Raw genomic sequence first — 10907 nt, forward strand, 5'->3', positions numbered from 1 at the left:
TTCTCCTATTCTGTAGGTTGCCTGTTCACTCTGATGGTAGTTTCTTTTGCTGTGCAGAAGCTCTTTAGTTTAATGAGATCCCATTTGTCAATTTTGGCTTTTGCTGCCGTTGCTTTTGGTGTTTTAGACATGAAGTCCTTGCCCATGCCTATGTCCTGAATGGTATTACCTAGGTTTTCTTCTAGGGTTTTTATGGTATTAGGTCTACCATTAAAGTCTCTAATCCATCTTGAATTAATTTTCGTATAAGGAGTAAGGAAAGGATCCAGTTTCATCTTTCTACTTACGGCTAGCCAATTTTCCCAGCACCATTTATTAAATAGGGAATCCTTTCCCCATTTCTTGTTGTTCTCATGTTTATCAAAGATCAGATGGCTGTAGATGTGTGGTATTATTTCTGAGGACTCTGTTCTGTTCCATTGGTCTATATCTCTGTTTTGGTACCAGTACTATGCTCTTTTGGTTACTGTAGCCTTGTAGTATAGTTTGAGTCAGGTAGCGTGATGCCTCCAGCTTTGTTCTTTTGACTTAGGATTGTCTTGGCAATGCGGGCTCTTCTTTGGTTCCATATGAACTTTAAAGCAGTTTTTTCCAATTCTGTGAAGAAACTCATTGGCAGCTTAATGTGGATGTCATTGAATCTATTAATAACCTTGGGCGGTATGGCCATTTTCACGATATTGATTCTTCCTATCCATGAGCATGGTATGTTCTTTCATTTGTTTGTGTCCTCTTTGATTTCACTGAGCAGTGGTTTGTAGTTCTCCTTGAAGAGGTCCTTTACATCCCTTGTAAGTTGGATTCCTAGGTATTTTATTCTCTTTGAAGCAATTGTGAATGGAAGTTCATTCATGATTTGGCTCTCTGTTTGTCTGTTACTGGTGTATAAGAATGCTTGTGATTTTTGCACATTGATTTTGTATCCTGAGACTTTGCTGAAGTTGCTTATCAGCTTAAGGAGATTTTGGGCTGAGACAATGGGGTTTTCTAAATATACAATCATGTCATCTGCAAACAGGCACAATTTGACTTCTTCTTTTCCTAACTGAATACCCTTGATTTCTTTCTCTTGCCTGATTGCCCTAGCCAGAACTTCCAACACTATATTGAATAGAAGTGGTGAGAGAGGGCATTCCTGTCTTGTGCCAGTTTTCAAAGGGAATTTTTCCAGTTTTTGCCCATTCAGTGTGATATTAGCTGTGGGTTTGTCATAAATAGCTGTTATTATTTTGAGATACGTTCCATCAATACCGAATTTGTTGTGAGTTTTCAGCATGAAGGGTTGTTGAATTTTGTCAAAGGTCTTTTCTGCATCTATTGAGATAATCATGTGGTTTTTGTCTTTGGTTCTGTTTATATGCTGGATTACATTTATTGATTTGCGAATGTTGAACCAGCCTTGCATCCCAGGGATGAAGCCCATTCGATCATGGTGGATAAGCTTTTTGATGTGCGGCTGGATTCAGTTTGCCAGTATTTTATTGAGGATTTTTGCATCAATGTTCATCAGGGATATTCGTCTAAAATTCTCTTTTTTTGTTGTGTCTCTGCCAGGCATTAGTATCAGGATGATGTTGGCCTCATAAAATGAGTTAGGGAGGATTCCCTCTTTTTCTATTGATTGGAATAGTTTCAGAAGGAATGGTACCAGCTCCTCCTTGTACCTCTGGTAGAATTCAGCTGTGAATCCGTCTGATCCTGGACTTTTTTTGGTTGGTAGGCTATTAATTATTGCCTCAATTTCAGAGCCTGTTATTGGTCTATTCAGGGATTCAACTTCTTCCTGGTTTAGTCTTGGGAGAGTGTAAGTGTCCAGGAAATTATCCATTTCTTCTAGATTTTCTAGTTGATTTGCATAAAGATGTTTATAGTATTCCCTGATGGTAGTTTGTATTTCTGTGGGGTCAGTGGTGATATCCCCTTTATCATTTTTTACTGCGTCTACTTGATTCTTCTCTCTTTTCTTCTTTATTAGTCTTGCTAGCAGTCTATCAATTTTGTTGATCTTTACAAAAAACCAGCTCCTGGATTCATTGATTTTTTTGGAGGGTTTTTTGTGTCTCTATCTCCTTCAGTTCTCCTCTGATCTTAGTTATTTCTTGCCTTCTGCTAGCTTTTGAATGTGTTTGCTCTTGCTTCTCTAGTTCTTTTAATTGTGATGTTAGAGTGTCAATTTTAGATCTTTCCAGGTTTCTCTTGTGGGCATTTGGTGCTATAAATTTCCCTCTACACACTGCTTTAAATGTGTCCCAGAGATTCTGGTATGTTGTATCTTTGTTCTCATTGGTTTCAAAGAACATCTTTATTCCTGCCTTCATTTCGTTATGCACCCAGTAGTCATTCAGGAGCAGGTTGTTCAGTTTCCATGTAGTTGAGCGGTTTTGATTGAGTTTCTTAGTCCTGAGTTCTAGTTTGATTGCACTGTGGTCTGACAGACAGTTTGTTATAATTTCTGTTCTTTTACATTTGCTGAGGATGCTTTACTTCCAATTATGTGGTCAATTTTGGAATAAGTGCGATGTGGTGCTGAGGAGAATGTATATTCTGTTGATTTGGGGTGGAGAGTTCTGTAGATGTCTATTAGGTCCGCTTGGTGCAGAGTTGAGTTCAATTCCTGGATATCTTTGTTAACTTTCTGTGGCATTGATCTGTCTAATGTTGACAGTGGGGTGTTGAAGTCTCCCATTATTATTGTATGGGAATCTAAGTCTCTTTGTAAGTCTCTAAGGATTTGCTTTATGAATCTGGGCCCTCCTGTATTGGGTGCATATATATTTAGGATAGTTAGCTTTTCCTGTTGAATTGATCCCTTTACCATTATGTAATGGCCTTCTTTGTCTCTTTTGATCTTTGATGGTTTAAAGTCTATTTTATGAGAGACTACGATTACAACCACTGCTTTTCTTTGTTCTCCATTTGCTTGGTACATCTTCCTCCATCCGTTTATTTTGAGGCTATGTATTTTCTGCATGTGAGATGAATACAGCAAACTGATGGGTCTTGACTCTTTATCCACTTTGCCCATCTGTGTCTTTTAATTGGACCATTTTGTCCATTTACATTTGAGGTTAATATTGTTATGTGTGAACTTGATCCTGTCATTGTGATATCAGCTGGTTATTTTGCTCGTTAGTTGACGCAGTTTCTTCCTAGCATTGATGGTCTTTACATTTTGGCATGTTTTTTCAATGGCTGGTACCGGTTGTTCCTTTCCATGTTTAGTGCTTCCTTCAGGGTCTCTTGTAGGGCAGGCCTGGTGGTGACAAAATCTCTCAGCATTTGCTTGTCTGTAAAGGATTTTATTTCTCCTTCACTTATGAAACTTAGTTTGGCTGGGTATGAAATTCTGGGTTGAAAATTCTTTTCTTTAAGAATGTTGAATATTGGCCCCCACTCTCTTCTGCCTTGTAGAATTTCTGCCAAGATATCTGCTGTTAGTCTGATGGGCTTCCATTTGTGGGTAACCCGACCTTTCTCTCTGGCTGCCCTTAACATTTTTTCCTTCAATTCAACTTTCGTGAATCTGACAATTATGTGTCTTGGAGTTGTTCTTCTCGAGGAGTATCTTTGTGGCATTCTCTGTATTTCCTGAATTTGAATGTTGGCCTGCCTTACTAGGTTGGAGAAGTTCTCCTGGATGATATCCTGAAGAGTGTTTTCCAAGTTGATTCCATTTTCCCCCTCACTTTCAGGCACCCCAATCAGACGTAGATTTGGTCTTTTCACATAATCCCATACTTCTTGAAGGCTTTGTTCATTTCTTTTTCCTCTTTTTTCTTTAGACTTCTCTTCTCACTTCATTTCATTCATTTGATCCTCAATCGCTGACACTCTTTCTTCCAGTTGATCGAGTCGGTTACTGAAGCTTGTGCATTTGTCACGTATTTCTCGTGTCATGGTTTTTATCTCTGTCAGTTCATTTATGGCCTTCTCTGCATTGATTATTCTAGTTATCCATTCTTCCATTCTTTTTTCAAGATTTTTAGTTTCTTTGCGCTGGGTACGTAGTTCCTCCTTTAGCTCTGAGAAGTTTGATGGACTGAAGCCGTCTTCTCTCAACTCGTCAAAGTCATTCTCCGTCCAACTTTGATCCATTGCTGGTGATGAGCTGCGTTCCTTTGGAGGGGGAGATGTGCTCTTATTTTTTGAATTTCCAGCTTTTCTGCCCTGCTTTTTCCCCATCTTTGTGGTTTTATCTGCCTTTGATCTTTGATGATGGTGATGTACTGGTGGGGTTTTGGTGTGGGTGTCCTTTCTGTTTGTTAGTTTTCCTTCTAACAGTCAGGACCCTCAGTTCTATGTCTGTTGGAGATTGCTTGAGGTCCACTCCAGACCCTGTTTGCCTAGGTATCAACATTGGAGGCTGCAGAAGATAGAATATTGCTGAACAGGGAGTGTTCCTGTCTGATTCTTGCTCTGGAAGCTTCATCTCATGGGTGTACCCCACCATGTGAGGTGTGGGATGTCAGTCTGCACCTAGTGGGGGATGTCTCCCAGTTAGGCTACTCAGGGTGAGGGACCCACTTGAGCAGACAGTCTATTCTCAGGTCTCAACCTCTGTGTTGGGAGATCCACTGCTGTCTTCAAAGCTGTCAGACAGGGTCATTTGCATCTGAAGAGGTTTCTGCTGCTTTTTGTTTAGCTATGCCCTTTCCCCAGAGGTGGAGTCTATGGAGACAGGTAGGCCTCCTTGAGCTGCTGTGGGCTCCACCCAGTTCGAGCTTCCCAGCGGCTTTGTTTACCTACTTAAGCCTCAGCAATGGCGGGTGCCCCTCCCTCAGACCCGCTGCTGCCTTGCAGTTAGATCTCAGACTGCTGTGCTAGCAATGAGGGAGGCTCCGTGGGCATGGGACCCTCCCTGCCAGGTGTGGGATATAATCTCCTGGTGTGCCGTTTTCTTAGACCCTTGGTAAAGTGCAGTATTAGGGTGGGAGTTACCCGATTTTCCAGGTGTTGTGTGTCTCAGTTCCCCTGGCTAGGAAAAGGGATTCCCTTCCCCCTTTCGCTTCCCAGGTGAGGCAATGCCTCGCCCTGCTTCAGCTCTCACTGGTCGGGCTGCACCAGCTGACCAGCATTGATTGTCTGGCACTTCCCAGTGAGATGAACCCGGTACCGCAGTTGAAAATGCAGAAATCACCCGTCTTCTGTGTCACTCGTGCTGGGAGCTAGAGACTGGAGCTATTCCTATTCGGCCATCTTGCTCCGGGGACAAAATAACTTTTAAGACAAAATGTATAAGGAGAGACAAAGAAGGTTACTATATAATGATAAAGGGGTCAATTCAGTAAGAAGACATAACAATTTTAAATATATATGCACCCAACACTAGAGCACCCAGATATATAAAGTAAATATTGGAGCTAAAGAAAAAGATAAGCTTCAATACAGTAATAACTAAAGACTTCAACATTCCACTTTCAGCATTGGATAGATCTTCCAGACAGAGAGTCAACAAAGAAAGAGCAGACTTAATATGCATTAGAGGTAAAATGGACCTAAGAGATATTTACTGAACTTTTTATCCAATGGCTGCAGAGTACAATGTTTTCCTCAGCACATGGATCATTCTTAAGGATAGACCATATGTTAGGTCACAAAAATACTCTTAAAACTGAGAAAAATGAAATAATATCAAGAATCTTCTCTGACCACAATGGAATAATACTAGAAATCAATAACAAGAGAATTTTGGAAACTATACAAATACATGGAAATTAAATAATATGCTCCTGAATAACCCATAGTTCAATGAAGAAATTAAGAAGGATATTGAAAAATTTCTCAAAACAAATGATAATGCAAACATAACATGCCAAAGCCTATGGAATACAGCAAAAGTGGTATTCAAGGGAAGTATATAGCTTCATCAAAAAAAGAGGAAATACTTCAAAAATGAGGAAAAACTTCAAATAAACAATCTAGTGATACATCTGAAAGAGCTAGAAAAGAAAGAGCAAACGAAACCCCAAATTAGTAGAACAAAAGAAAAATAAATATTAGAGAATAAATAAATAAAATTGAAATAAAAAATAAAGATAAATGAGACAAAAGTTGGTGTTTTGAAAAGTTAAACCAAATTGACACACCTTTAGCAAGACTAACAGAAAAAAGAGAGAAGATCCAAATATATAAAATCAGGAATAATAAAAGGAGACATTACAACTGATACTGCAGAAATTCAAAGGATCAGTAGTGGCTACTATGGGCAACTATATGCTAATAAATTGGAAAATCTAGAAGAAACTGACAGACTTCTAGATACATACAACCTACAAAGATTGAATCAGGAAGAAATAAAAAACCTGAACAGAACAATAATAATAAGTAATGAGATTGAGGCCGTAATAAGATGTCTCCCAAAAAAGAAAAGGCTGAGACCCGATGACTTTACTGCTGAGTTCTACCAAATGTTTAAAGAATGAATAACAATCCTACACAAGCTATTCTGAAAAATAAAGAAGGTAATACTTCCAAATTCATTCCACGAGGCCATATCACCCTGATACCAAACTCAGACAACAACACAACAAAAAAAGAAAACTATAGACCAATATCTCTGACGAATATTGATGCAAAAATCCTCAACAAAATACTAGCAAACTCAATTCAACAACACTTTAGAAGATCATTCATAATGACCAAGTGGGATTTATCCCTGGTATGCAAAGATTTAGCATATGCAAATCAATCAACGTGATACATCATATTAACAGAATGAAGGACAAAAATCATATAATTATTTCAATTGATGTTGAAAAGCCATTTTGATAAAATTCAGCATCGTTTTATGATAAAAATCCTCCAAATACTGGGTATAGAGGGAACATACCTGAACATAACAAAAACCTTATATGACAGACCCACCACAAGTATCATACTGAAAAACCTTTCCTCTAAGATGTGGAACACAGCAGGGATTCCCAGCGTCAATGCTGTTATTCAACATAGTACCTGAAGTCCTAGCTAGAGCAATCAGACAATTATAAAGGGCATCCAAATTGGAAAGGAGGAAGTCAGATTATCTTCGTTTTTTTTTTTTGGGTGGGGGTTATATTATTTATTTGTTTATTTATTTTTTCTTCATTTCTTCTAAACACAAAAACGGGATACATGTGCAGAGCGTGCAGGTTTGTTACATAGGTATACGTGTGCCATGGTGGTTTGCTGCTCCTATTGACCTGTCCTCTAAGTTCCCTCCCCTCAACCCCCACCCCCCAAAAGGCCCTGGTGTGTATTGTTCCCCTGTCTGTGTCCATGTGTTCTCAACGTTCAACTCCCACTTATGACTGGGAACATTTGGTGTTTGCTTTTCTTTTCCTGTGTTAGTTTGCTGAGGATAATGGCTTCCAGCTTCATCCATGTCCCCGCAAAGGACATGATCTCATTCCTTTTTATGGCTGCATAGAATTCCATAGTGTACATGTACCACATATTCTTTATTCAGTCTATCAGTGATGGGCATTTGGGTTGGTTCCATGTCTTTGCTATTGTAAATAGTGCTGCAATAAACATACATGTACATGTGTCTTTATAGTCCCTTGGGTATATACCCAGTAATCGGATTTTTGGGTCAAATGGTATTTCTGGTTCTAGATCCTTGAGGAATCGCCACACTGTCTTCCACAATGGTTGAACCAGTTTATACTCCCATCAACAGTGTAAAAGCATTCCTATTTCTCTACAGCCTCGCCAGCATCTATTGTTTCCTGACTTTTTAATAATCGCCATTCTGACTCGCATGAGATGGTATCTCATTGTGGTTTTGATTTGCATTACTCTGATGGTCAGTGATATTGAGCCTTTTGTCATATGTTTCTTGGCCGTGTAAATGTCTTCTTTTGAGAAGTGTCTGTTCATACACTTTACCCACTTTTTCACGTCTTTTTTTTTTTTTTTGTACATTTGTTTAAGTTCCTTGTAAATTATGGATATTAGACTTTTGTCAGATGGGTAAATTGCAAAAATTTTCTCCGATTCTGTAGGTTGCCTGTTCATTCCGATGATAGTTTCTTTTGCTATGCAGAAGCTCTTTAGTTTAATTAGATTCCATTTGCTAATTTTGTCTTTTGTTGCAATTGCTTTTGGAGTTTTTGTCATGAAGTCTTTGCCCATGCCTATGGCCTGAATGGTACTGCATAGGTTTTAGGAAGAAGTCAAATTATCTTTGTTTGCAGATGATATGGTCTTATATTTGGAAAAACTGAAAGATTCCACAACAAAACTATTAGAACTGATAAACAAATTTGGTAAAGGTGCAAGATACAAAATCAACATACAAAAATTAGTAGCATGTCTATATGCCAACAGTGAATGATCTGAAAAAGAAATTAAAATGTAATCCATCCCATCAAGCTACCAATGACTTTCTTCACAGAATTGGGAAAAACTACTTTAAGTTCATATGGGACCAAAAAAGAGCCCGCATTGCCAAGACAATCCTAAGCCAAAAGAGCAAAGCTGGAGGCATCACGTTAGCTGACCTCAAACTATACCACAAGGCTACAAACCAAAACAGCATGGTACTGATACCAAAACAGAGATACAGACCAATGGAACAGAGCAGAGCCCTCAGAAATAATACCACACATCTACAACCATCTGATCTTTGACAAACCTGACAAAAACAAGATATGGGGAAAGGATTCCCTATTTAATAAATGGGGCTGGGAAAAATGGCTGGCCGTACATAGAAAGCTGAAACTGGATTCCTTCCTTACACCTTATACAAAAATTAATTCAAGATGGATTAAAGACTTAAATGTCAGACCTAAAACCATTAAAACCTTAGAAGAAAACCTAGGCAATGCCATTCAGTATGGCATGGGCAAAGACTTCATGTCTAAAACACCAAAAGCAATGGCAACAAAAGTCAAAATTGACAAATGTGATCTAATTAAACTAAAGAGCTTCTGCACAGCAAAAGAAACTACCAGCAGAGTGAACAGGCAACATACAGAACGGGAGAAAATTTTTGCAATCTACTTATCTGACAAAGGGCTAATATCCAGAATCTACAAAGAACTTAAACAAATTTACAAGAAAAAAATCAAACAACTCCATCAAAAAGTGGGCAAAGGATATGAACAGACACTTCTCAAAAGAAGACATTTATGCAGCCAACAGACACATGAAAAAATGCTTGCCATCACTGGCCATCAGAGAAATGCAAATCAAAACCACAATGAGATACCGTCTCACACCAGTTAGAATGGTGATCATTAAAACGTCAGGAAACAGCAGGTGCTGGAGAGGATGTGGAGAAATAGGAACACTTTTACACTGTTGGTGGGACTGTAAACTAGTTCAACCATTGTGGAAGACAGTGTGGCGATTCCTCAAGGATCTAGAACTAGAAATGCCATTTGACCCAGCTGTCCCATTACTGGGTATATACCCAAAGGATTATAAATCATGCTGCTATAAAGACACATGCACACGTATATTTATTGCGGCACTATTCACAATAGCAAAGATTGGGACCAACCCAAATGTCCATCAATGATAGACTGGATTAAGAAAATGTGGCACATATACACCGTGGAATACTATGCAGCCATAAAAAAGGATGAGTTCATGTCCTTTGTAGGGACATGGATGCAGCTGGAAACCATCATTCTGAGCAAACTATCGCAAGGACAGAAAACCAAACACCTCATGTTCTCACTAATAGGTGGGAATTGAACAATGAGAACACTTGGACACAGAATGGGGAACATCACACACTGGGGCCTGTCATGGGGTGGGGGGAGGGAGGAGGGATAGCATTAGGAGATATACCTAATGTAAATGACGAGTTAATGGGTGCAGCACACCAACATGGCACATGTATACACATGTAACAAACCTGCACATTGTGCACATGTACCCTAGAACTCAAAGTATAATAATAAAAAAAGAAAAAAAAAGTAATCTCATTTACAACATACCCTAGAACTTAAAGTATTATAATAAAAAAAAAGAAAAAAAATCTCATTTACAACAGCCACACATAAAATTAAATACCTGGAAATTAACCAAAGAAGAAAAAGATCTCTATAATGAAAACTATAAAACACTGATGGAAGACATTGAAGAGGACACCACAAAATGAAACAAAGTCTCCATGTTCATGAATTGGAGGAATCAATATTGTAAAAATGTCCATACCACCCAAAGCAATCAAGAGATTCAATGCAATCCCTATCAAAACACCGATGACATTCTTCACAGAAATAGAAAATCCTAAAATTCATGTGAACCCACGAAGTATATAGAGTATCTGAAGCTATTCTAAGCAAAAAGAATAAAACTGGAAGAATCACATTACCTAACTTCAAATTATCCGACAGAGCTGTAGTAACCCAAACAGCATGGTACTGGCATAAAACCAGACACACGGATCAATGGAACGGAATAGAGAACCCATAAATAAATCTACACACCTATGGTGAACTCATTTTTGACAAAGGCGACCAGGACATACTCTGAGGATAAGACTGTCTCTTCAATAAACGGTGCTGGGAAAACGGGGTATCCGTATACAGAAGAAAAAACTAGACCCCCATACACATATCTTTCCATATACAAAAATCAAATCAAAATGGATTAAATACGTAAATGTAAGACTTCAAACTCTGAAACTACTACAAGAAAACATTGGGGAAAATCTCCAGGACTTGGCAAAAATTGCTTGAGCAATACCCCAAAAACATAGGCAACCAGAGCATAAATGGACAAATGGGATCAAATCAAGTTAAAAAGCTTCTATACAGCAAAGGAAATAGTCCACAAAGTGAGGAAACAATCCACAGAATGGGAGAAAATATTTGCAAACTACCCATCTGGCAAGGGATCAATCACCAGAAGATATAAGAAGCTCAAACAACTCTGTAGGAAAAAAATAATAATCCAATAAAAAATGGGCACAA

This window comes from Rhinopithecus roxellana, chromosome 7 (genome assembly GCF_007565055.1).
Source record: "Rhinopithecus roxellana isolate Shanxi Qingling chromosome 7, ASM756505v1, whole genome shotgun sequence".
Taxonomy (NCBI): Eukaryota; Metazoa; Chordata; class Mammalia; order Primates; family Cercopithecidae; genus Rhinopithecus; species Rhinopithecus roxellana.